The 25,542-nt window shown below is 46.9% G+C and overlaps 1 pseudogene; it reads right to left on the bottom strand.

Moving 5' to 3' along the window:
- Positions 1 to 5,150: 5,150 nt before the first annotated feature.
- LOC136537431 (uncharacterized) lies at positions 5,151 to 9,332 on the bottom strand (annotated as a pseudogene).
- Between the last annotated feature and the right edge of the window lie 16,210 nt (positions 9,333 to 25,542).

Raw genomic sequence — 25,542 nt, 5'->3', positions numbered from 1 at the left:
TATTTATTTTGTGTCAAATGAAGTCTTACATAATTTATTTATTTTGTAACAATTGCTTTTGTTGTAAATCTCTCCACCGCTCTATGATTTTGAGCAGTGGATCGATACTAAGATCAAAGTAGAAGACAAGGAGTGGATGCAGAACTGTTATGGTGAGGCAGAGGACAAGAGATGATGGAGAAGAGACGCAGAGAGGAGGCTCTAGAAAAGGAACATAAGGAAGAGGAGGAAAGGAGACGTGTTGCTTTGTACAGGGAGGAGAGGGAGAGGAAGCTTGAGTGTGCGCTTCGAGCAAAGGCAGCGATGGAGAGGAATCCCAATGCCCAGAGGAAGGGAAAGTGGCCACGTTACACTCAGTAGTCTTCATGACTTGCTAGTTCTATGGTTTATTCATGAACAATGTTGTATAATCTTGCACTTTGCATTGTGTTGTCATGTAATGCACTTTAAGTATGGACATACCAAGGGCATATTCTGTGTTATTTAGTTTGTTGTCATGTACTTCAAATGTTGTTATGTTGATTAATGTGCTTTATTATTGGACCTTTCATAGTGTTGTTGGTTTTATTATTTGTTGTCAGAATATTGAGTTTAATATTGCATAGGTTGTGAAACAAGCTCACGCAGTGCAAATAAAACGTAACGATGTAGTGGATTACCTAATTCAACACACACAACACATGAAATTGCATGTGATAACATGTACCAAACTAGGGTATAGAGGTCCTAGACTAAACCTAACATGCCTTAGGTAATTGAAGCGAACAACAAGCACATGAAATGTCATGTGAGAACATATGCCAAACAAGGGTACATATTTCCTTGGACTAACTCTAACATGCCTTAGGTGATTAAACCAAAAAAACAAACCCATGGATGTGGCCTGTAAAAAGATTGGTTTATCCTAGTAGTGTGGCCACATAGCAAATTGTGTTGCACATTCTCCATAGTATCCTCCCATTGTTGTTGGTGGTGGTGGCGGGGGTGGTGGCGGAGGACCCTTGTTCGTGTGATTAGGGCAGGTGTAATATGGATCATTGCAGAGTGCCTCCTATGAACTGGCACCATTGTTGTTGTCGTCCTTATAACCACTGCTAACTTCTCTTTCTAGATCGAAGATACGGTTCTGTAGGTAGTAGATGTACTCTGCATATGGATAAATAGGTCGAGGATCGACCCACCTAGTGAACCCACAGTTTTCTTCGGCCAAGAAAAACTATAATAAGTATGTCATGTAAGTTGTATAGAAGAAGACATATTGAAGAAACAAATAGTAATAGTAATTACCCATGCTCACAGGCATTTGAAGAAATGACGACCTCCATCTATTTCCTCAGTGAATATCTACACTAGGCAGTCCTCACCATGCATACATTTTGACCACTCTTCTTTTCATTCGTCGTATCCTCTCCGTGGTGCCTCTTTAGTGAAATCACTTTTGCTCTTAATTGGGAACCTCTCATAAAGAGCTTCCTCAAAGAAATTGGGATCAAGAGAACCCTCCCACATAATGGTAGTTCCCTTCCCCTTTCCTCTCCATCTGAACGACCCTCCAGACATTGGTACTGCAACGAAAGAAAATACTGAGAAGTGCTCTTCTTCCTTGTTGTGTGTGTGAATGAGAGGGAGTGAGGGGTTATTTATAGGTTAAGAGGAGGAATGGAGGCCTCTCAATGTGCCATGTCAGCGATCCGTGTGCCTCTTCACCTCAGCCCTTGGATCAAACAGTCATAAGATGGATGGTGGAGATGGAATGGAGTTGTGCTTCCTTACATGCCTTCCTATCTTGAGCAAACCGCCATTCCTCTGTACAATTCTTCCGGAATACACATGCTGTCATCGTACTCCTCGTCCTTATAACTGAAAAGTCTATTTTGATTGTCTGAAAAGCCTAGATTCGTTCACTGTTACTGAAAAGTCTAGATTTATCTGCAAAGCGTTTGTACGATACGATTGGACTATACAAGTTCTAATGAATTTACATTTAATCTGTGTACTACATTTGTTCCTTTTTAGCAGTGTAGTATAATTAATAATTCACGAAAAAAAATCACAAGAGTTTCCCTTGTTTCAGGAACATCCATAGTTATAAACAGAGACATCATTATATAATCCAAACATTTAATCTTCTAAAGAGCACAATACAACCACATCGAACATCACAATCAACATAACATGTCCTGCATAGTCCATAATATCCATACAGTCCCAAATAGTCATCGAAAAGTAACTACATACTTTTCAAATCTCCACACATGCAAAATAAGCAAAGTTTATGCAGCCCAAATAGTTGTGGCATTGAATCTAAGTTGGTAGCATAGTCTTAACCTACACGTCGTCGTCACTGCCTCCTAGTCTTACCCTTAACCTTGTGGCCAAGAGCGCCGGTGTCTAGAGTGTACTTGCAAGGCGGACGGCGTCGTCTCGTTCCTTCAACCTGCGTAGGCTCTGTCGAAGGAGCGTCCTGGAGCTGAGACTCGGCAAGCTCATCATAACCACGCTCCTCAGCCTCCTCGGCGTCTTCCTTGTCTCTGTGGCCTTGGAAAGTGTCCACAGTCGCAGCGCTAGTACCTCCGTGAGAAAAAGTACCAAGGCCTACAGGTGTGTCCCATTGTCGTGCGTGTGGCCCGTGTACGTCTATCGCAGCGCTAGTACCACAACCACAACGAGCTGCAGCACGCCGCAGCCTACGTGCTAGCCTCTATCATGCAAAGATGCAATTAGTAAGCTGTTGAGTGCATACAGATAAGTTATTATTCAAATGAATGCCATATCATCACCATACTACCTCTGTTATGCTAGATGTCATACTTGAGCAGTGAGATATTAAGTAGAAAACCACTAGCTCAAATAACTTACTTAAGCATAAAATAACAAGAGGGCTAGTGTCGACTTACTCCAAGAAAGCTGTTTAGTGTGTAGTCATCCATGCCTGTCCTTAAAAACCGTTCGATCTTAATCACATATTGCTTCAGCACATTGCCCTGCAAAAAACAAATATTAATGCGCTTAAAACCTAGGTAGGTGTACCTCCTCATAATACCTAGCATAACTACAAGCAAAATAAGTGGACACTGTACCACCTGTTATTTGCTGTTGCCAATTACCTACAGTATTTTCGTTTGTTTGCGGTTGATTTATCAGTCCAGAACATACTTAGTATCCCAGTAAATGCTAAAGTTTGATTACAAGCGTCAGTGGCATTCATGAATGAGGACCCATCTGCTATCAGCTTGTTCGCAGCCTGTAACTGTCTGTATTTGACTTGGCTTATCAGACAGCCAACATTATTTTTCTTCCACACCAAATTAGTCAATAGTACTTTCAGCCATAGCTTATAAGTCAATCCAGTCGAAAAGTATACTGATTGTGAAATGGGGCTGCCAGCTCTTCGGTTGTTGCTGACAGATTGAATGATTTAACATCAATGTTGCCATCTTTTCACTAAAATAGGCTTCTTTTCACAGGCCAGCCCAAAAGACACCTGCTGACCACTGGCTGGAGTGTGTTTGTCAGTGCTAAGAGACTTGTTGCTGGAGATTCTGTGCTATTCATATGGTTTGTTCCATTGTTTCAATGCTGCACCACGAAAAAAATTCTGATGAGTAGGACTTACCCTTTCCCCACTAATTTAGGAATGAGAAAAAAAACAGCTTTTGCTTGGAATCAGACGCGCCAGCCGTCCACGGACTGTGATGCCGTCTTCTGTTCTTTCAAGTGACAGCATGCACATTGGGCTCCTTGCAGCATGCTGCTGCAACAAACAGCCGCTTCACAATTTTCTATAATCCTAGGTAATTTGAACTGTTTGATTAGCAAATGACAATTATATGTTTCCTATGTTCCGCTAGATTCGGAAAATGTGCTTGCAGGGCAAGTCCGTCAAAATTTGTTATATCCCTTTCGAAATACATCAAGGCTGTTTTTCACACGCGGATATCAGTTGGGATGCGATTCAGGATGTTGTTTGAGACTGAGGAATCTAGTGTCCCTAGGTGAGGCTGCAGTACCAAAATTTCCTTCTGATTCTTGGCAAAAGAATATATGTCCATGAGACTTGCAATTTTATGTCCAAGAATTACGAAAGAAACTCATAAATAAGGTATTAAATAATTGCAGGTACATGGGGACAATAACAGAAGTGAGTGATGCTGACCCAGTGCGTTGGCCTAGTTCCTATTGGAGATCAGTGAAGGGAAGAGTTTTTTCTTCATTTTTTTTTTGTTAGCTGTCTCCTTGGTTCCCTCTATGATTTTACTCTTCTTTTGCATGGCGTTTTGTAGTTCTCGTTTCAAATTTGGTACCAAGTACTCTCTTAAATCCTGTTTCATGTATTTGTTCACATTTTCTTCTGATCCGCTCTTCTGGTTCTCAAGCGAATAATTTTGTTTGTTTACCACTTTCAGATATTTTGCACTACCCAGATTTTCATTCTTTGGCAAGAGAATAAATTTCTATTGTGGAATCTCTACAAGGTAAGTTGAAATTTTGTCAATCTTTACAATGTATTAGAAAAAATCACACAGCATAGTTTATGCTTTCATAGTAAGTTGAAATTTTTTGCTTCATTTGCATAGGCAGTTTCTTACTCAACTGCCCATTAGCCTCCTCGTCAATATCTATAGTGGCTTGCATTTGAATGGACCTACATGTTATTTTCAAATTGTTCAATGGCTCCTCATGATCTCAAACAGATTTACATGTGCTTGATTCTGCCATACATCTATTATGTGCATTCAGGTTACAAAAATGATGAATTTATAGCCCTTGATTTATGATACTTCAATACTCAGGAAGCCATTTTAGCCAACGGCTATCAGTGTCTCGGTCTGGTAACTGGGTTCGGGGGGTCATCTCTGTCATGTGGATGAGTTGGTTCGTCTTAGTGTAAGTACAAAATAAATTTACTTGTGATATGGATTTGATGTTTCTTGTTTATGTAAAGTGATGGATGTAACATATAAATCTTAGTATGTGCATCATTATGCATGCCAGTTGCAATGGTATTTAAATGATGGGGTTATAGTTGACATTACCACTCGGTCCAGGATTGGTGCAGGCTCCACCTGTGTCACGGCCCTCGTCGCAAGGTCGTAAGACGTTTGTTCATCGTCGGAGGACTCAATGTCGGCATAGTCTGTTTGAGTCCATTACACCTTAAGCTTGGTCCTTGTTGCCCGTCTGTACCAAGATAGGTACGCTCTAAAGTTCTCATTCGTGTGGGGCTGATCATTCTCATACAAGTTCTTATGAAAGTTTTCCCAGCAATCGATGTAGTCACGGTGCAAGGTCTCAAAGTCCGTCTCCTTCTTTTGTTTACGACCATCGTTTCCGTAGGTTGACAGAAATGAAAATGCAAACTTATAGGCTTCATCAGGATATCCTAACAAAATTGGAGAGCAGACAGTATAACTAGTTGAAAGTGACCCTCACATCCATAAGTACAGAAAAAGACAAAAACATATTAAGATTAGTTGATTATATAATGAGACAAAAACAGGATATCTTAAGATTACTACAAACAACAACTATTCAAAATCAACAGGCAAGTTTCTCTGAGCATTAGGGCTATGGAGACCAACAGGCAAGTGTGATGTCAATTGCAACTTGCCTGTTGGAATAGTCTGCACATGATCATAAAAAATACCCCTGGATATGATCATACAGTGAGGCTCTGAATCATAGAATCTCAGTGGTGGCTATTAGTTTGTCGAAACTCCGCTACAACTAGGTACAGCTAAATCAATTGCAAACTCAATCACAGACAATTTCTAGATCAACGGGCACCGCATCAGGTACAAGTCTTCGTCCATCTTTCACATGATGTTGAACCCAATGTGCTCATACTGTTCATCGTCGTACGGCTCCCAATTAACCTACATTTGATTCTTTAGTCAAGTAGTGCTTACATCGGAAAAACATATTAGTATGTGAAATGCATCTAACTCACCAGCCCTGGCGTGAGTGCGTCGAGCTCATTCGCGAACTCAATGTGGGTGCGTTTACTCCGGGCGAAGGGACCCTTAACCTGGTCCCAAAGGTAGGTATACATCGGCCGACGTCGATGGCCATGCACCTCGAACAAGGGACGCGGATCAAGAACTTTGGGCTGACCGACCGGTAGACGAGACCACATCCAAAGCTGAAGCAGGTAAACACATCTTCCTAATGAAGAGTTCGGCGAACTTCGGCGGCACGCCTCGCAAAGCTACCGGTACAAGTACCCCAGCACTACGGAACCCCAGTTGTGCCCCCTGTCGTGTGCCAGTCAATAAGACAGGGCAGGTACATCCATGACGCGGTGTCTCTCGTCCCGTCGAGAAACAAAACACAACCAAAAAGGTGCATGATCCATGCCCTAAAGTAGTAGGTAACTGTCTGCTCGTCTGCATGATCAGGACACTGACCAAAGTTCTGCCTCAGCCAACTAATGAGTACTCCAAAGGAGTGGGTACCCGTTGTCTCTAGAGGAAGCTCTCTTCCAAGGAAGAGCTCCACTCTACCTCTCCAACTAGCAGCAGTGCAGTGCCCGATAACTGGGCGGCCACTTATACGGACACCCAGGAACTTTTGCGTGTCCTGAAGAGTAACGGTCATCTCACCGCAAGATAGGTGGAAGCTGTGAGTCTCCAGCCTCCATCTACAAAACAAGAAAGAAGTACTACGGTTATATGCACATCGACAACCGAAAATATAAATGGAAGTGAATCAGTTCATAATTATGGTACCTGTCGACTAGAGCTAAGATCGCCACGAGGTTGAAGACAGGCAACCCACAGCGAACCTGGAATGATACAATGTCAAGTCCAGCCCTCTCAAGGAGAGGAGTGTACCTATCATCGTACCGTATGTCCTCGAACTTATCGTGGATTCGAGGACGAAGAGGGTACAGTTCCTGCAAAGAATAGAAATTATTAGATTAATTCGTGAACACAAGTACATATGCAGAGAAAAAATAACAAGCAGAAAGTAAGGTCGTTACCTCCCCTCCACGGTGAGTTGTCCTCGGTGGTTCTCCTCGTAGTACGGCTCCAGCAGGTGGAACGGCTCCATCCTACAAAATATAATGAGAAAGTACAAATTTGTTTTATATGAACAAATAAATAACTTTTTCGTACTAGTAAACATGCATGTGAAACATTAGTTATTTTCACCTGACTAAGCGGCCAATGGCATGTACGTGAATTTTGCCCAAGTCTACCACATTTGCCACATTGGTTCTGCTCGGGGTCAGTAAGAAAGGGGGTTGCTCTCCCTCGCCTAGTTCTACCGAAAACCTGGTCCATGACCATCTTGTGCCTCGTCCTCTTCCGGGTTCCACATTTGTCCTAACATGTACCTAGATCCGCAATGTATTTTGGCCCAGTGTAAGGTGGCCACTGACCCTCGTCTAGGAAAGGCTCGAAACGGGGAGACCAAGTCTGTACAAGGCTAAGAACTCTGAACTCCCACGGTATCTGAGTCTCGTAGGAAAAGTTGCGATGCTGAGATGCTGCAACATAATGAGAACAAGGAAAGTGGTACTGTCTTATTTTCCCACATCCACATGAGAAATTACTAAGTACCACAATATAACTCCTTGATGGCCGGTCCTCACCATCGGACGTTGTACCACCCCTTTTATGTGACCTGGTACTTGGCGGTGCTATGGTCAAAGCAATCGACGTCATGTGTGGCAGCCCTTTCCTTTGCCTTGTCAAGATGCTTCTTAGGTTTAGGTGCCCATTTCTAATTATTACTCTGTAGTGTCATTGCTTGCACGTGTCTCTCGTTAAACCATGAAACTAGCCTATAAAAGGTGAATGATACAATAGCATTGATGGGCATGGCACGTATACCCTTGAGTACACTATTAAATGACTCTGTCATGTTGCTAGTCTGAAACTCGTACCTCCATCCACCATCATCATAGGCTCTTTTCCATTTCTCAGGTTCTCTCATCAATCCTCTCAGCCACTGCTTACCTTCTGTGTTTGTTGCCGTTTTTAGCTGCTCCAACTTCTCCTCGAAGAACGGCACCTCAAGCATGCGAGCAACCTCCTCGAATAGAGGAAAGTTGTCCTTCGTACCATCCTTCTGAAGTACATTCTCAGCAAGGTGTCGAGTGCACCAACGATGGTGCAAAGGTGCATATCCCGGAATCTGCTCCTGTACGGCACTGAGTATGCCCTGGTGTCTATCAGATATGACACCAACCTCCCTATGAGGATCAACGACATGTATCCTAACAAGTCGCAAGAACCATCCACACCTATCTTTATTCTCCCTCTCCACCAAAGCAAAATCCAAAGGAACCAATGATTTGTTTGTGTCACACAAAATGGCTACCAAAAGTGTGCCCATGTACTCGCCAAACAGAAAAGTACCATCAATGGATAACACTGGACAACAGTGTCTGAAGGCCTCGATGCACTGGGAAAGCACTAGAATGCACGAAAGAATATCTGTCTCCTGTCCTTTCATTCATTCGGTTTTAGGATATACACGTAATGCATGCTTGGATTTACTGCTTTCATTGCATTGAACATTGCAGGCAACTGCTCGTACCCCTCCTCCCGGTCCACATATATCATATTCCAGGCCCATTGCTTTGCCCTCCATGCTTTCCCATACTTTATGTTATACTTAAATATCTCCTTAGTCATCTCCATAATTGTCATGACCTTCAAGTTGGGTTGGCCCTTCAAAGTTGTGTATAACTTTCTAGCAATGAGGGTAGAAGTCAACTATCTATGCTTCTGTTTTAGATCTGTCTGGGCACAAGTGTGTGGACCTACAATTTTGGTAATCTTGAATTTTCTTATAGCCTTTTGTTTGCGAGCACAGACCCTCCAATTACAATCTGTCATCTCACACACCACTGTGTAACGGCGCTCCACATAGGAGTGCCACACCTTGAATGGTCTCTTATGTCTCACAGAATATTCTTGTAGCCACCTTCTTAAGGTGGGCAAGTCTTTGAAGACCATGCCCTTCTGAATTTCCACGCTGTCATCGGCCTCAGGAGCCTCTAGCAGCTCGTCATCTCTTCTTTCTCTGTAAGCATGTTGAGAATGACTAAGGTCGCTGAATTCATGAACCAGTGGATCACAATCAGGACACAAGCGTCTGATGAGCTTCATTTCTTGTTCGCTCAAAGCTACAACTGGGCGGTCATCATCAGAATCAACAACCCTTGATGTGCTATAAGGCTCCTCATCATCCGTAATATCAACATCTACGCTGTTAGAGGTCATAAACCCTAGGTCCACGTTGGTTGTTGGAGGAACAGGAGCACAACCATCATTATCAGGATTGTCTCCTGCATTTAAAGCACAAATATGGATAGCATTGAGACAAAGAAATGGAATGAACAAAGAATAAGGAAAGCAAAAGTGTTACTAAATCACTTACTAGGATGATTCTGGGTCAAAGGGATCTTCTAATGGGCATCAATAATATCATCAGTCCCACATTCTGCACGGACATAAGGACATACACCAACCTCATTCGAGACAGATTGAGCATCGGGCACCACAACCACATCTTCCACATCCACCTCACGGTTGGGTAACAGAGGCTCAGATGATGCCAGATTCTCTGGTGCTGGCGACAACCCATGAGGGGGTGAATGACCATTAGGGGGTGAATACCCATGAGAGACGGGATCATTGGACAACTTTCGCACAACCAAATCCAAACATTAAAACTCATTCTTCATGACAGTTTTGACATATTTGTCCCATTGAGCCTCTGATGCGATTGGGACCAACCGCCTCAAAATTATCCTTGACCTGCCATGGTGAAGTACCCCTCAACTAAGATGCCATCTTCATTTGAATTGCATTTAAGCTCATCACGAGCCCTACCAAACAGCTCAGAAAACAATGGCCGATCATCGAATATCCCTGACACCCTTTGCATTTCAGCAAAACTGACATTCCCAAACTCATCTTCCTCCACACTTCCTCCACGATACAGGGTGACTACGTTGTCCATCTAGTTGGTATGCACAACACCAACGTTATTACGGGTTTAACTAAATTACATACATATAAAAGTTTCCGACTACCTAAATAAATAAGTATCTAATCTAAACCACCTAACTATCTAACTACATCTACTACAAGTACTACCTATATAACTAAATTACCTAACTATCTAACTGTCTATCTAAATTAGCTAAATAAATATCTACCTAAATTAGCTAACCAAATTACATCACTAAATAACTAAAAAAGCTTTACCAAACTACAAAACTATATAATATAAATAACCACATTATCTAAACTAACTCAATTAAAAAACTAAAGAAAAAAAAACCTGAGATGGCTCCTAGAGGGAGGGGTGGTGTCACTGGGAGTCGGTGGGGGGTTGCGCAGGGGCGCCGCCAGACTCGGCTGCTGCCGGCCCGCCGGCCGACGGGGACGTCGGGGAGAAGAAGGGGCCCCCCTCGCCGCCGGTGCGCGCGGAGGAAGCTCTAGGGCGACGAGGGTGGCTGAGGGAGTGGATGGGGGAGCGAGGGAGGCGACCGACGTGTGGGGGACGGCGAGCGGTGGCCTCCTGCGGTGGAGCAGGCGACAGCTAGCGGAGGAGGCGCTGGCTGTGGCTGTGAGAGGGAAGAGATAGAGCGCGAGAGAGAGCTGCGGACACACGCGGTTAATCCATGCTCGGCGCCAGAATACATGGCGTCGGCCGAGGTACCAGCCACGTCAACACCACATGTGGATGTCCTGCTGTGCATGACCAGACACTTTAAAGCCAAAATCTATGGCACCCAAACGTATCTTGACGTCATGGGCTCTGGCGTTGACCCCTAGATCGAAAAATGAGTTTACCTCTCTCGGGTGTCCAAACTTAAATTTTTTTTAAAAAAATGGTTAAATTATAAAAAACTTTCTTGGGGTGGGTCGATTAGTAGAGAGGACAAAGTACACTTGGTGGCACATGCGTGGCCCTGACAACACAACAGCGCATGCGGTTCTTGGCACCCGGCGGTCAATCCGCAAAGTTTTGACAACAAAGGACTACGGCCCACTTGTAGCCTTGCCAGTAACTTTGTCTACAGTGCGTGTGCGTGTGCGTGTGCGTGTGCGTGTGCGTGTGCGTGCGTGTACATGTAGGGCCGCGTTTAGTTCATCCCAGATTCGGCGCCGGCTGAATGCGCTGTCACTGTAGCTACACTATAGCATTTTGTTTTTATTGGTTAATAAATGTCTTATAGTTGACTAATTAGGCTCAAAACGTTTGTCTCGTAAAATACAACCAAACCATGTAATTAGTTTTTGATTTCGTCAATATTTAGTACTTCATACATGTATCATAAATTTAATGTATCGGAAAATCTTCTTTTTACATAATATCAAAGCTGGGAGTTTTGAAGAATAAGGCTAGTACTCCTGCAAAGATAAGGAAATCAACAGCCCAGCTAGCTACCCGAGTTCTCGTAGGAGAGTACTTTAGTTTAGTTTGTGAAAAGTTTTCTCAAAAAATACTATAGTATTTATCATATCGAATTTTATGATACGTGTATGGAGCATTAAATATAGATAAAAAAACTAATTATATAGTTTGGTTGAAAATTGTGAGACGAACGTTTTGAGACTAATTAGTTCATAATTGAACACTAATTATCAAATAAAAACGAAAGTGCTATAGCAGCCAAATTTATAACTTTCCCCCGCTAAACACGGCACTAATTTGCTCCCACAGTCGCACTAAAAACACGTTAAAGAAATGTGAAAAAGAATAAATCAAGACAGATTGGACTGCAATGCTTTTTTTTTTACAGAATTTCATCCCGCACCCGACCATGGAACACGCCGACACGGTGAACAGCGGCTCAATACTTTGCTTCACACAACGCTCACAGTCTATCCTTTATTCGTTCGTAAATATATCAACTTCGAGACCATCCTCAATCAAACTTTTATATATTTCACTGAATTTATTTTATGAAAAAAGCATCAACATTTATAACACCAAAAAAAATTATAACAAAAATATATTTCATGGTATAACTGTTGATACTAATTTTGTATCTTAAATATTATAGTACAAAAAACGGTTTTTTACATATGCTTGCGGTTTTTCACCTTGGTTTATAATAAATAGGCCCTAGTAGAAACAAAACTTTTTAAGCCCATAACTTGAATACATATTTATCAACGCTTTTTTTAAGGTTTATACCAGTATAAATCTTCTACTTGTATTTACACTAACATTTCTCTTAATGTACCGCCATTATAAATACGATTTGTACTGGCAGCATCATTAAGAGAACCGTTAGTAAAATACATGATTCTACTGACGGTAGCCTTAAAAAAAGTGCCAGTAAATATGTGTTTACACTAGCGGTTTTCTTAACCTAGGGTAACTACAAATAATTTAAAACTAGTTTTTTTAAAAAAAAATATTATCTCAAATGGAGAAATGATCTAAATGAAAGTTGTAGTACTTGAAAATAACTGCAACTTCGTATTTACTAATTTTTAATCTGAAATCATTTAGGGCTAAAACATATGTCTTAAGGTTACTTGTTTTGAAATCATTTAGGCTGGGAAATTATGTTTTAAGGTTACTTATTTTGAAATCCATATATATTTTTTTGAAAATTTTCAAATGATCTCCGAAGGAAAAATGGCATGAACCAAAGTTGCATCACCCGAAGAGATCTAAAACTTTTCTGCAAACATTTTTCATTTAAATTCACTTTGAGACTCAAATATGCATTACAATTTTTTGTATAGGCATGCCGCCAGAGCAAATATTTATACATGCGATTCTTAAGTGAGGCCAATGGAATATGATGATTTCTGTTGCCGTTTCACACCGGCGGTTCGTAAAACGCCAGCACAAATAAAAAAGGTTCCAACAATAGTTTTTTTCCATTAATTCAATCAAACTTTAGTAAGTTTGACTAAGGAACAACTCTTGAAGCTTATTTATTTAGGGATGGGGCACTACTATTTATATGATACTAGTCCGGTAATTTTTTTATACCAGCTTAGTAACGCTCTTTCCCCACTCTCAACGACTCCCGCTCTAACTTCACTCGACTCCAACTCTATCAACTATTCAGCTCTATTTTCTCGCTACTCGTAAAAAATTCACTATTTTGGCGTGCTGCCGCCTCGGCTGCGGCTCTTGCTTAACCGCTCAGCAAAGGTCCTCCAAGCGACGGTGGCGCTAGCAATAGCGAATCGTTCTCTCCAGATGAGCTAGCCTGCTGTGTCGTTGCCCCCGAAATGCAATGGAAATTCAGACGCATGCGCCAAATTCGCACACGCTTGGCAGCACAGAGCGCGCGCGGACGAGACGATTACTCCTAGGAGCACAGTACTCTCTTGATCAATCGATGGATGGGTCGAGTAGTAAAATACGGGTACGGGCAGGCGGGCGTCCTCTGCTGGCGGACGCCGTACGTGCCCTCCCACGCCACGAGAAGGGAGCCGTCAAATCAACTGCTCTGACATGTCCGATCCCAACAACTCTCCTCTCAGTGTGAAAGAGCGCGCCCGAATTTTTTATATTTTAGTTTTTTTTTCAAAAGTTTCTCACAAATAGATTTCTGTCAAAAAGAATTTAGAAAATAAACCCTTAGCTCGACGCCATAGATGCTGACGTTAAGCTAACATATCTCGACGCTAACGTCCCTGACGCCGAGTTCTTAGGCGCGAAGCAAACGTGACGGTGACATGACAAGCAGCTCAGCTGCCTACCATGTACCCCAGCCATGATCATGATGGAAGGCTGGAACTCAAAGTGGGAGCAACAACTGCAGCCATGGAGTCTAAGCCGGTAGAGCCGGGTAGCCTACACTAGCAGCAGACGATGAAGATCTTGTACCTTGAAATTCATAAAAGCCACGCACCGTCTGCGTCGATCAAAGCTATCGTATTTCTACATTGCATGCCTTGTAGCTGCACTGCACTACGTACAGCCAGAAGAATATAGTTACATGCGTGTGTTTTTTTTTCAACACAAACTATCGAAGAACGTGCAGCTGTATTGCTTATAGACAGGCTTTTCTTTCCATTTGAGAGAGAGAGAGGAAGATGTCTCATTAGTCATTAGGCCACGCACGTGTTAATAAAAGATGATGTATTTTTTCTAAATTCCTAATATTCCTTCCGTACTAGAAAAAAAATATAATTTTAACGTAGTGTCATGTTTTAATATCTTAAATTTGACAAATTAAAAATAAAAAATATCAATATTTATTATATTAAATAAATAATATTAGATTAATTACGAAATGTATTTTTATAATAATTGATTTGAAATTATAAATATGAATATTATTTATTAAAAACTTAATTAAACATGAACCACTTTAACCGACACTAGTTGCATTTTCTCAACGAAGTGCTAATAGTTTCTTGCATTATGAGTGTTAACGATACTAGTATTTAGGAGTGCGTGCAAAACGCTTGTTGTCGCTTGTTGTCCTAGGAGTACTATTAACGTGTATTTTGACTAGTTGTTCGGTAATTGACGCCAAAACTGACTGATCTCTTTATTCACTGGAGACTTTAATTTAACTAGCGGCCATGCACCAGTGACACATGCGCGTGTCTCTGTGAAAAGACATATTTATCTCTATGAAAAAGCATATTCATATCTAAACATGTGATGAAAATCACTCCTATGACATCAAGGACCAAGCATTACATGTGCGGAGCACACATGTTTGTGGTTATGATAATCAATAATATATTACATTATTGTATATTATTACAAGCAATATATATTAGCTCGACAAATATTGTACCAGAAAAAAGCAACAATACTTATTTTATTTGCTAGCGTAACAATACTTGCCAATTAATTTCAAAGATCCTAAATAAAAATTCATTATTCTTCTCATAGTAACCACTGCTCTCACCTTGAATCTCTCAGGACTTTTCAGAGCACTGACCTACTACTACACCGATCGGTGCTGTGTGTTAATAATTACTAAGCAAGGTGGATTAACAAACACGCATGCTTTGAGACTCATGAAAAAAGTCAATCGCTTGCGTTGAAAAAAAATAAAGCACGCATGTAACTGTACTCTTCTGCCTACATGCAGTGCAGTGTAGCTGCAATGCATGCAATACAAGGATGCGGTAGCTTTGATCGACGCGGACGGTGCGTGGCTTTTGCAAATTCCAAGGTACAAGATTTTCATCGTGTGCTGCTAGTGTAGGCTACCTGGCCCTACTCTATTTTTTTACTTTTTTTTGGAGTCCATGGGTAGGCAAAGCCGACAGAAAAGGCGCGCAGTCAGAGACCATCACATGTAGAAACAGGGTGCACTGGACTGGACTCTATGGCTGCTGCTGTTGCTCCCACTCCTAGTCTCAGCCTCCCATCATGATCATGGTCGGGGTTAAAACAGACACCTCGGCGCCAGTAATCCATAGCGCCGAGCTCGGCGCCAGGGTTGCTGACGCCGAGTTGCCTGCCATGTCACCACCAGGGACGCTGACGTCGAGACGTGTTAGCTCGACGCGTAGTATCGATGGTATCAAGTTAAGAGTCTATTTTCTGAATTCTTTCTGTTAGAGGTCTATTTGTGAGAAACTTAAAAAAAAAAAAAGCTAAAAAGTAAAAAAAATTGAGCGCGCTCGCACCACACACGCAACGCAAGGGCGAAAGGCGGAACGGGAGAGGTACGTTGCATACCGGAGACGACGGATCGCTTGTCCCGCCGGTCGGCTGCTCGTCGACCCGAGCCCGGCACCGGCACGGAGTAGCTACCTAGCCTTTGTGTGTGTGGTGGCGGTCGATTTATTAGCAAGTGGATCGACCCCATGCATGATGCATGTCTGGCCGCTAGCGCCTCCTCACGAGCGGAAGCCGCGCGCGCGCGCATCGCATGAGACAACACATCACGTCGGTCGGCACTACCTAAAGCGTAATGGTAATGCACAGAATTCCAGCCGGTACAACTCCGTATGCTTTCCAATATACAGCGCGACACTGTGGTAATAAACTGGTAGTAACTAATAGGGGCTCCATGCACGTCTTGGATGTTTTTTTTTTAAAAAAAAGTCACCGCCGCTAGCTAACAGAGAAGAGGTGGTACACACTGCACAGTGGAGGAGTACTACGTGCACGATGATGCCTGCCTGCCTGCGAGTGCCAGCCCTGGATGACTGGATGTGTGCCTCTTGTGTCGTGCGTGCGTGCGTAGGGGCCAATAATCGCCATGCGATGCACGCAAGCAGTACAGCTACACTCCTAGCTTAGGGCTCTAGGGCCGGGCCGGGCTAGTAGCCTTGATTAGATTAGAAATATAAGTACGTAGGGCCGGTTTAGTTTGTATACGAGCTCCTAAAATTTCTGTTACATCAAATATTTGACACACGCACTGAGTATTAAATATAGACTAATTACACAACTTACGACTAATTTACGAGACAAATCTTTTAAGACTAATTAGTCCATGATTTAACAACGTGGTGCTACCGTAAAATGACGGAATAATTAGGCTTAAAAAATTCGTCTCACAAATTAGCCTTTATCTATGTAATTTGTTTTATAATTAATCTATATTTAATACTTCTTATTAGTATCTAAACATTCGATATGACATGAATTTTAGGAGCGACCGAACAACCAAACACCCCCGTACGTGCGACTGGACTGCCCCTGGGCCCCGCGCCTGCCTGCCTGCATGGACCCCGCCCGCCGGTGGCTGGGCAGTGGATGTGGATCGGAGTCGGATACTGTTGGCTTGGCTCGGTCGAGCTTGGTGTAATGGTCGACGAGACTCGCTGTACTGCAAGGAGTATAGCATAGGAGAGGTTTGGTCCGATGTTTTTGCCCCCGCGCAACGCTTCTCGTCGTTACCAGATCACCCAAGGCCCCGTTAGGGCTACTTTGGCAGCAATGGATCCCGGAGGGTTCCCCACGATTTTCCTAGGCCGAGAAACCACGCGGCGACTTTTCCTACGTTAATCTGCCGTTCTATTTGGAAGCACGCCCACGCGGGACAGAAGTATGTTTCCCTTTGTTTTCCACGCGGAAGAAATCCACGCGTCATGAGGCCGAGAGCGCTTCCCCTTCCCCGACCCCGTGGCTCGCGCGACGACTCGTGAGGCGGCGGCGGCCGCCGCCACCATCATCGCCATCACCCCCGGCAGCTCATGGCCGGAGCATCGCTCCTGGCATGCATCTCTCGGTGGCTGGCAACTGGCGTGCATCTCCTGGTGCCCAGTGATGCATCTCTCACGAATCGCGACCGTGTCGCTGCCGCCGCACGATCCACATCTCGGAGCAACACCACCTCAGCCTCGTCCTCCTAGCATGGCAAAATCTCGTAGGTCTTGGGGCCGCCGAGCAGCCGCATCCTCCTCCATACTCCAGCGTCCGGGGAGAAGCGCCGTGCCACCGAGCCTATCTCCATACCTCATTCAACCGAAGCATGGTGAGCATGCACCCTATCATTCTTGTTTGGTGGCTGTGAAAAGGATTGGGATATCTAGTACCTCATGGCTTTGTATTCTTTCTTGATTTACTTGTGATATTGTTCGGTGATTTTTGCGAAATCTGTGATTCATGTCTACCCGATTAGAAAGAATACCCTGGTGAATTTTATTCATGCTCATAAGTATGCAGGTTGGGTATTGCAAAAAAATTATTCTTGTGTCTAGCCGATTCAGCGAGCAATTAGTTTATGTTCTATCGTACATTAGTTTATGTTCTATCGAAATTTATTCATTGCTTACAAGTTGATCCTTGCATCGAGCTTGTCTTCTGAGATAGTTGGATATGTTTGCAATTGTGTTGTTTCGTGATTAAGCATGTAGCATTTTCTGGTTCATATATATGTGAAAAAGCTGGCATTATCTTATTGGCTTTTCTTTTCCTTGGTTTTCGTAGGAAGGGGCTAAGAAGAATTTCCTGCTACTGCTTCAGTTTTCAATTCCAGAAAACAACATGATCTATCAATTGGTAAGCTAGTCCATTCCTCTGAGCCCCTTCTTGCTTTATGAATCTTACTGTTTTATTTTAGATTGTTTTTGAATTTAAGTCAATTTAGCCCCTTAAATTTCTCCATAGCAATCTCATCCATTTGTCATTGGTGTTTCGAGCAGTTTATACAGAGCCAGTGTTCACAGCCTTTCATTATGGCATTGACATCACCACCCAGAAAACCTTTACCTTAATGTTAATGAATTTTTAAGGAGTCCATTATGTGCTTATCCTTTTAGATTGCGCATTAGTCAGTCATCATTAGTATAGCATTATTTAATTAAACTCTATGGATTGATCAATTTTTCTAGACTGTGATAGTTTAGGCATCAAACTGTTAACTGATCAATTTTTCCCTTTTGGGCAATACTTGCTCTATCGATTGGCTGTCAGTTACTAGGCATGAATGTGTTTGGCTTGATATTTCTAGAGGCTGGGTTGTTCAAAAATTATTTTTTAATCATTTTCTATATATGGTAGACCATCATGATTGGTTTATTGCCTTGTAGTGTACATCATATGTATATAGCACAACTGTTGACGATCACCAATAAAAGGGTCAAGGATGTTGACTAAACTTAAATTTAGTTGTAAGTTTTGCTTCTTAATAGCAGTCTTTAGTCTTTAGTTTCTTCTAGTAATCATCACTTTTGAATCAGGTAGCAGAATAGAAGAGATGCATGTGAAAAGAGAGTGCGTTGATAATAAAGGGACCACAGTTTTGCTTGGGTAAGATTCTGACAAGATAACAGTGGTGTGAAGAGTCATGTATTCCTGATTTTTGTTACCATCTTTATGTTCTTTTTTTTTTGCTTTCCAAAGCCTGTTTAATTTGCACTTTATCATGAGTCCATGACCTGCAAGACATATGTTTCTATTTTTTTCCTGTGAGGATGCTTTCATCGATCTGGGGAATATCTCATTGGTACATGATGTTAGTATGGTTTCTTGTTTTGTTTACACATGCTTTGTCCAGCGGGTCTGACGTGATAGATTATGCATGACAAATTAATGATTATTTCACTAACAAATTTTTTTGGTTCGCAACAGCCAACAGGGAGCACCAGAAGGTCGGCAACATCTTGGTATTTGAAACTGGAGGTCAACCGAAAAGCTAAAGACACGTGCAATTGTTGAAAATAACTTGCAAATTTATTCATAAGTTATTAAAGTTTGTGCTGCCTTCTTAAGTTAGCATTAAAACTTGTCGGTGTTTCGGACCGGGGGTCCTCAACCAACTAGTAAATTTGTACTGCATGTTCCTGATCCCGGATGGTGATGCAAAGAGACACAAGGCTTATACTGGTTCAGGCAATCAGTGCCCTACGTCCAGTCTGAGAGATCGATCTTGTATTCTTTACACCGAAGTGCTTGTAGTAGGGGGTTACAAGCTGGGTGAGAGAGGGAGCTAGTCCCAGGTCTCGGCGTGGAGCGGTGCGGGCTGCTGGAGATGTTGCTCTCAGGTAGCAGGGAAGCATGCGTGTTACAGAGTGTTGCTTGTGCGCGTGTGTTCCTCCTGTAGAAACAGCCTAGGTCCTTTCCTTTTATAGTTGAAGGGGGGACAAGGGTAATACATGTGCTAACTACACGGCGTCGTGTGAACGGAGGCGGCGTGTTCGAGCCCTATAGCCTGTTCCTGTGGTGGCATGGCCGACGGAGTGGTCTGTCCTTGAAGTACTAGGGCGACGCGCTGGTCATATTCGATCCTGTGCGTCATGGGAGCTCCAGGGCTACCTCGAAGTGGGCGTGGCGGTCGACGTGCGGGTCACTGTAGGTTGACTGCGCGCGAAGCCAAGACTCGGTTGGTGCCTAGGCCGAACCGTCGTGGGGGTCTCGGTAGACGTGAATCTCGAGGTAGCCGAGGCCCCGACGTAGAGTGCCGAGGCTCGGAGGGAACGGTTGATCTTGTGCGCTGATTCTGAGGCTATGATGACCCGGACTAGACTTCCCATGCCGCGTTATCTTCGGGGCGGGGGTTATGGGGCACAGTGTAGTGCAGGCGCTGATCGTGGGCACAGCACCAGAACACAGTGGCCGGTAATTCCCGCCGCGCCTTGTCCTAGCCGGTATGGTGTTGATGTGACTCCTTGTCCCATCGGCCACTTCGTGGTGTCGAGCCGTCATCCGGCTGAGATTGCGGGAGTGGCTGACGCATTAATGGGATGTGACGCGCTGTTGGGAAGACTGGTCGGGGCGGGCGCGATGGGTTATTGCCAAGCCGGCCTCGAGCGATGCGGAGAATCGTTGTCTCGTTCGAGGCTGTACGCACGGGGCCTCGGGCGAGACGGAGAATGGGTTCCTTGTCGAGGCCTCCCGCGAGAGGCCTCACGCGAGGCGGAGATTCGTCAGGGCGTCGAGACCTCCCGTGCGAGGCCGAAGGCGAGGCAGAGAGCTGGTGGACTCGGACGGGGCCGGTGGTTAACCAACGGCTTACCTTCTGGCTTTGTTGTTGATGGGGTTTAAGTGACTCTTTTGGTGCACGCTCGGGGTACCCCGTTTTATGGTACCCGACAGTAGCCCCCGAGCCTTAGGGGGAGTGCGAACACTCTCCCTGAGGGTTTGTCGAGACTTGGCTTGCAGCTGCTCCTATAGGGATTGTGTTTTGTTTTTTGGGGTTTCGGTGGGTGCGCGTGAGCGCACCCGCCGGGTGTAGCTCCCGAGGCCCTGGAGGAGTGGATTTAGTCCTCTAGGGGCTTTTTCCCTATTGAGTGAGAAGTTTTTATTGTATTTGCCGAGCCCACAAGTGCGACCGTCAGGGGTTCCCCTGGCTTTTCATATGACCCTCGCGCTTCCTTTTCGTTCAGAAGGAGGGGTGGAATATGCCAAGCTACCCTCGATGGGCGCGAGCGGTGGCATTTCCGATGAGCTGTTATCGGGTGAGTCCGAGTGGAGGCCCGTGCTCCATTCGCTAGGGGTCAGCTAGTGGTCCAGAGACCACTCCAAGAGTACCAGAGGGTTTCTCTGGTGGGTGTCGAGGCCGTTCGCTAGGCCCTGGTGGCTCGGTGCCTCCCTACGGTGGGATCCCATTTGGAGACCTCCCTGCCGTGTCAGACACAACTTAGGACATCCCGAGCGATCATTTGCTCGGGCCTTGGCCATACGTGGGCTCGCCCATAGTCGTCCCTAACTCTGTTGCCCTAGGGCGACTGTTGAAACCCTAGGAGGCCCAGCCTTCGAACCCCTAGACCGTAACGGGCTCGATGCCCTTTATCACGTTTGTAACGAAACTTCTAGCGTGGGCTTAGGTCGCTTGTCTTTGTCTTGGGCGCAGGAGGAGCCCCCGAGCCTCCACACGGAGCGAGAGGGCGGTCAGGGGTCCCCCTGACTTTTTTGTTCGACCCTCACACATCCTTTTCATTCGGACGAAGGGGTTGTTTGCCGAGCCTATTCGGGTGCGAGCCTGGGTCGCTGGGTCTCAGCAAGGTTGTAGGAAGATCCCCCTAGCCTCTACATGGAGCGAGAGGGCCGTCAGGAGTTCCCCTAGCTTTTTGTACGCCCCTCGCGCGTGAGGGTTTGTTTGCCGAGCCCCCCTTAGGTGTGAGCCTAGGTCGTAGGGTCTCGGCATATCTGCAGGAAGAGCTCCCTAGCCTCTGCACGGAGCGAGAGGGCCATCAGGAGTTCCCCTGACTTTTTGAATTGACCCTCGCGTGTCCTTTTCATTCGGACGGAGGGGTGAAATATACCAAGCTACCCTCGATGGGCGCGAGCGGTGGCATTTCCGGTGAGCTGTTATCGAGTGAGTCCGAGTGGAGGCCCGTGCCCCATTCGCTAGGGGTCGGCTAGTGGTCTAGAGACACACTCCAAGAGTACCTGAGGGTTTCTCTAGTGGGTGCCGAGGCCGTTCGCTAGGCCCCGGTGGCTCGGTACCTCCCTACGGTGGGATCCCATTCAGAGACCTCCCTACCGGTCTCAGACACGACTTAGGGCGTCCCAAGCATTTCGCTTGCTTGGGCCTTGGCCCCGTGCGGGCTCGCCCATGGTCATCCCTGACTCTGTTGCCCTGGGGCGGCTGTCGAAACCCTTAGGGGCCTAGCCTCCAAACCCCTGGACCATAATAGGCTCGGCGCCCAGTTCCTTCATCTGAAAGGAATAGGGTGGGGGGAATGTCTCCCCCATCTGCTCGACAACGACTGGCGTGCCTTTTGAGGCAATTTTCTAGGGAGACAGAACGATGCCTGCTGCTGCAGCGGTTGGGCGTGACATGGTGTCAGCGGATGGGACACAACTATTTCCATGATTAATGAGGAAAAGGTGGGCACATGGGCGGTAAAATCGAATCGAGGTTAACCACGCCGGATCTAGGGGAAACTTCCTCGATTTCATCACTCGTCCGTTTTGCCTTTACCCTGCATAAATACACAACGAGCCTCGCCCCTCCCCACCTTACCTTGCCTGCGTTAGCTCTGCCCCCATTGAGCCGTCGCTAGAGCAGCGGGCACCGAGAAGATGAAGGGAGAAGGGCAAGCCAGAGAGAGAGAGAGACAGAGAGACAGACTCACCGCCGTATTCGAACCCTCCACCACACTCATGGCCGGCGACATCATTGTCATCGAGGTGGACCCTTGGGATCCATCGGACGTCACCGTGGAGATGCTTCAGTCGCTCATCGATGGTGGACTCCTTCGTCCAGTGACTGACCCCAATAGGCTAGAGTGGATCGCTCCGTCGGGCGAGCCGGAGCCGAGGCCTCATGACGGTTATGTCATGAGCTTCGTGTCCTTTCATGAGCATGGCCTCGGCGTCCCGGCGGACCGGTTCATGCAGGCGCTCCCACCCTACTATGGCGTGGAGCTCCACAACTTCAACCCCAATTCCATCGAGCAGGCGGCCATCTTCGTCGCTGTCTACGAGGGGTATCTGGGGATTGCTCCCCACTGGGAGCTGTGGCTCCATTTCTTCTGGGTGGGGCACAACACCAAGCCGACGGGTATGTTGGGCATAAGGAAGGCAGTGAGGGCCGGCGGCTGCACTCTCCAAGTGTGTTAGGACCGTCAGCACCTCTACATCTCGGCCCAGCTTGCGTCATCCAATCGCTGATGGTACACGAGCTGGTTCTATCTTCGCAACGACGATGGTGGACTTCCCCCCTACACCTGGCGGATTATTGGGAGCAGCCCAGAGTGGTGGAAGTATGGCGTCCCGAGGGAGGATCAGCCCAAGCTGCAGCCGCTCCTAGAAGGGCTAGAGAGGCTATGGGACTGTGGCCTTACTGTGGCTAGGGTCATGGATGCCTTTCACTATCGGAGGGTGCTGCCGCTGATGGCTCGATGGCGACGCCTGTTCGAGATGAGGCCGGATGAGCCGATTGTGGGCATCCGGATGTCCGCCTCCGCCCTCTCCAACGAAGAAATTCTTCGCCGAGTGAGGGAGACGGTGGATGCGAAGCTAAGGAGCAGTGGTCTGTCCACCCTTGCGATGCGTCCATCGTGGGGGTTCCTTTTGCTGGTAAGTCGCGCGCCGTTGCAACCCTCGAGCCTTCTCTATTTCTCATTATTTCTTGTTTCCTTATGCGCGTTCGCTGTTCCTGTAGGGGATGAGGGACGTACGAGCCTTCCCACCGCCCGTTCCCGAGGACGCGAGGCGGCGAGCGATCAACCGGGCGCACGCCGAGGCGTAGAAAAAGTGGAAGGACGCCAAGGTGGCAAAGCATAAGAAGGAGATCCTCACGCACGAGGAACTAGATAAGTGCCACGGCAGCAAAGGAAGGACAGTCTCCTGTTGGAGGAGTCCCCATCACCATCGCTATCGACGGATGCCTCGGCCGGAGATGATGAGGGCGAGGTGGGGCGAGGTCCCCTGGACCATCTCCCTGACATTGTGGAGACGGTGCCCGGGGCGTCAGTAGGTAGCCCGGCACTCCCAGGAGGAGGAGGAGTTGCCCCGGGGTCGACAGCCGCCCGCCTTGGGGCCGAGGCTGACATGCCCAAGGCGCGGGCGCTAGGAAAGCGTGTCGTCAGCCTGGTGTGAAGCAGGTGGTGGTGGGGGTGACGCAATTGCCCCGGCAGAGGACCGAGGGAGCGCCAAGGTCCGTCGAGGACCGGCCAGTGCCGACGGATGCAGAGGCCGTGCCTCTACCACCGCCACCGCCTTTGCAGACGAGGGTCGCCATGCCAAAGCAGTTGTAGCCCCGCTCGAGGTAAGCGTATTTTTGGTGGAGCCACGGTGTTTTTCGTTTGTTCTTCGGTCTCGTGCTGACCCTGTAAATGTTTTGTCCTTAGACGGAAGCATCCTACAGAGGTGCCCTCCTTGGCGCCCCTTAAGGCGCTCAAGGTGAACCCTGGCTCCACCGCCCACTGGGTAGCGGAGGCGCAGGCCGCCCTACAACGTGGCGCGGCATCGGTGAGGGCTGACCCGAAGGAGCCGGCCACCCAAGGAGGGGCTGCCAGCATGGCCCCGACACAGATGGGGAGGGAGCACCTCCGCCCCATGACGGCGGGGCCTGTGAGTTGGATGGGGTCGAGGTGCCCTCAGTTGCTGAGGCCACCACGACCGAGGTCCTCGGGGTCCCGGAGGCCGCGGCGGCGGAGGCTGGGGCGCCTAGGACCGCCGAGGCCACCGCAGCAATGGCCGGAGCCCCTGCAACCACTGAGGCCACGATGGTGGAGGCCGGGGCCTCCTCGACCACCGAGGCCACGATGGTGGAGGCCGGAGCCCTTGGGACTACCGAGGCCGTTATGATTGCGGCGAGGCTACGGGCCCAAGAAGTGGAGATGAAGGCGGCGGAGGCCTCAGTGGCACCCTTGGTTCAAGGCCCGCCGTCGTTGCAGGAGAGCACCCGGGATGTGGAGGTCCTTCCGATCTCCTCTAACAATACTTCCCAGGCGTAGGAGATGGCCGACGCCGAGGTGGCCGACACCGTGGAATAGTCAGTTCCGACCCCGGGTGAGGGAAGTTCGGCCCTCGTGCGGGTATGACCCGAGCCCCGCAGGTGGGATCACCCGTGCGTCCTGTGGCAGAGCCGGGATGACCCTAAGGCGGAGCCTCTGTTCGCCCTCAATGACGTGGCAGAGGGCGGGCGCTGGGATACCTTCGAGCAGTACCACCAGTTGGTAGAGCGGTCACTATGGACGATGCTGTCCGTGGTGGCCGAGGATCTACCCGGAGTCACCTAGGTTCGTGTTTTCTTTTCTCCCACGGTGTTGTCTTTTTTTGAGTTTTCTTGCAGGGATTGACCCTCATTCTGTTTCCCCTAGGAGCTTGAGACCCGGTCCCTTGAGAAGTCGATCTTTCTTCAGCGGGAGAGGGACATCTAGGACCAGCTTCAGTGGCAGAAGGGCCTTCTTGCCGGCGCCAATGAGCTTCTGTCGACGCGGAGCGCAGAGGTGGAGGACCTTCGCCTTTGTTGTGCTGATGCGAAGGTCGAGGCGGCCACGGCCCAGGAGTAGGTCGCCCCTCTAGCTGCGCAGGTCAAGGAGTTGGAGGAGGAGCTCACCCGTGTGGCCGGTGATCGGGATGCCTTTAGGTCCCGGGCCGAAGAAGCCACGGCCTCGGGCAAGGCTCTCGCTGGGCAGCTAGGAGCAGAGCAGAGTGCACACCAGCTGACGAAAGGCGCCTTGGACGAGACCCTCACGGTGGTTGAGGCCTCTCGGACCGAGGCTG

Source organism: Miscanthus floridulus, chromosome 2 (assembly GCF_019320115.1).
Source record: "Miscanthus floridulus cultivar M001 chromosome 2, ASM1932011v1, whole genome shotgun sequence".
NCBI classification, from domain to species: domain Eukaryota; kingdom Viridiplantae; phylum Streptophyta; class Magnoliopsida; order Poales; family Poaceae; genus Miscanthus; species Miscanthus floridulus.
The sequence above is the reverse complement of the archived record's forward strand: the minus strand, read 5'-3'. Positions and strand labels throughout refer to the sequence as shown.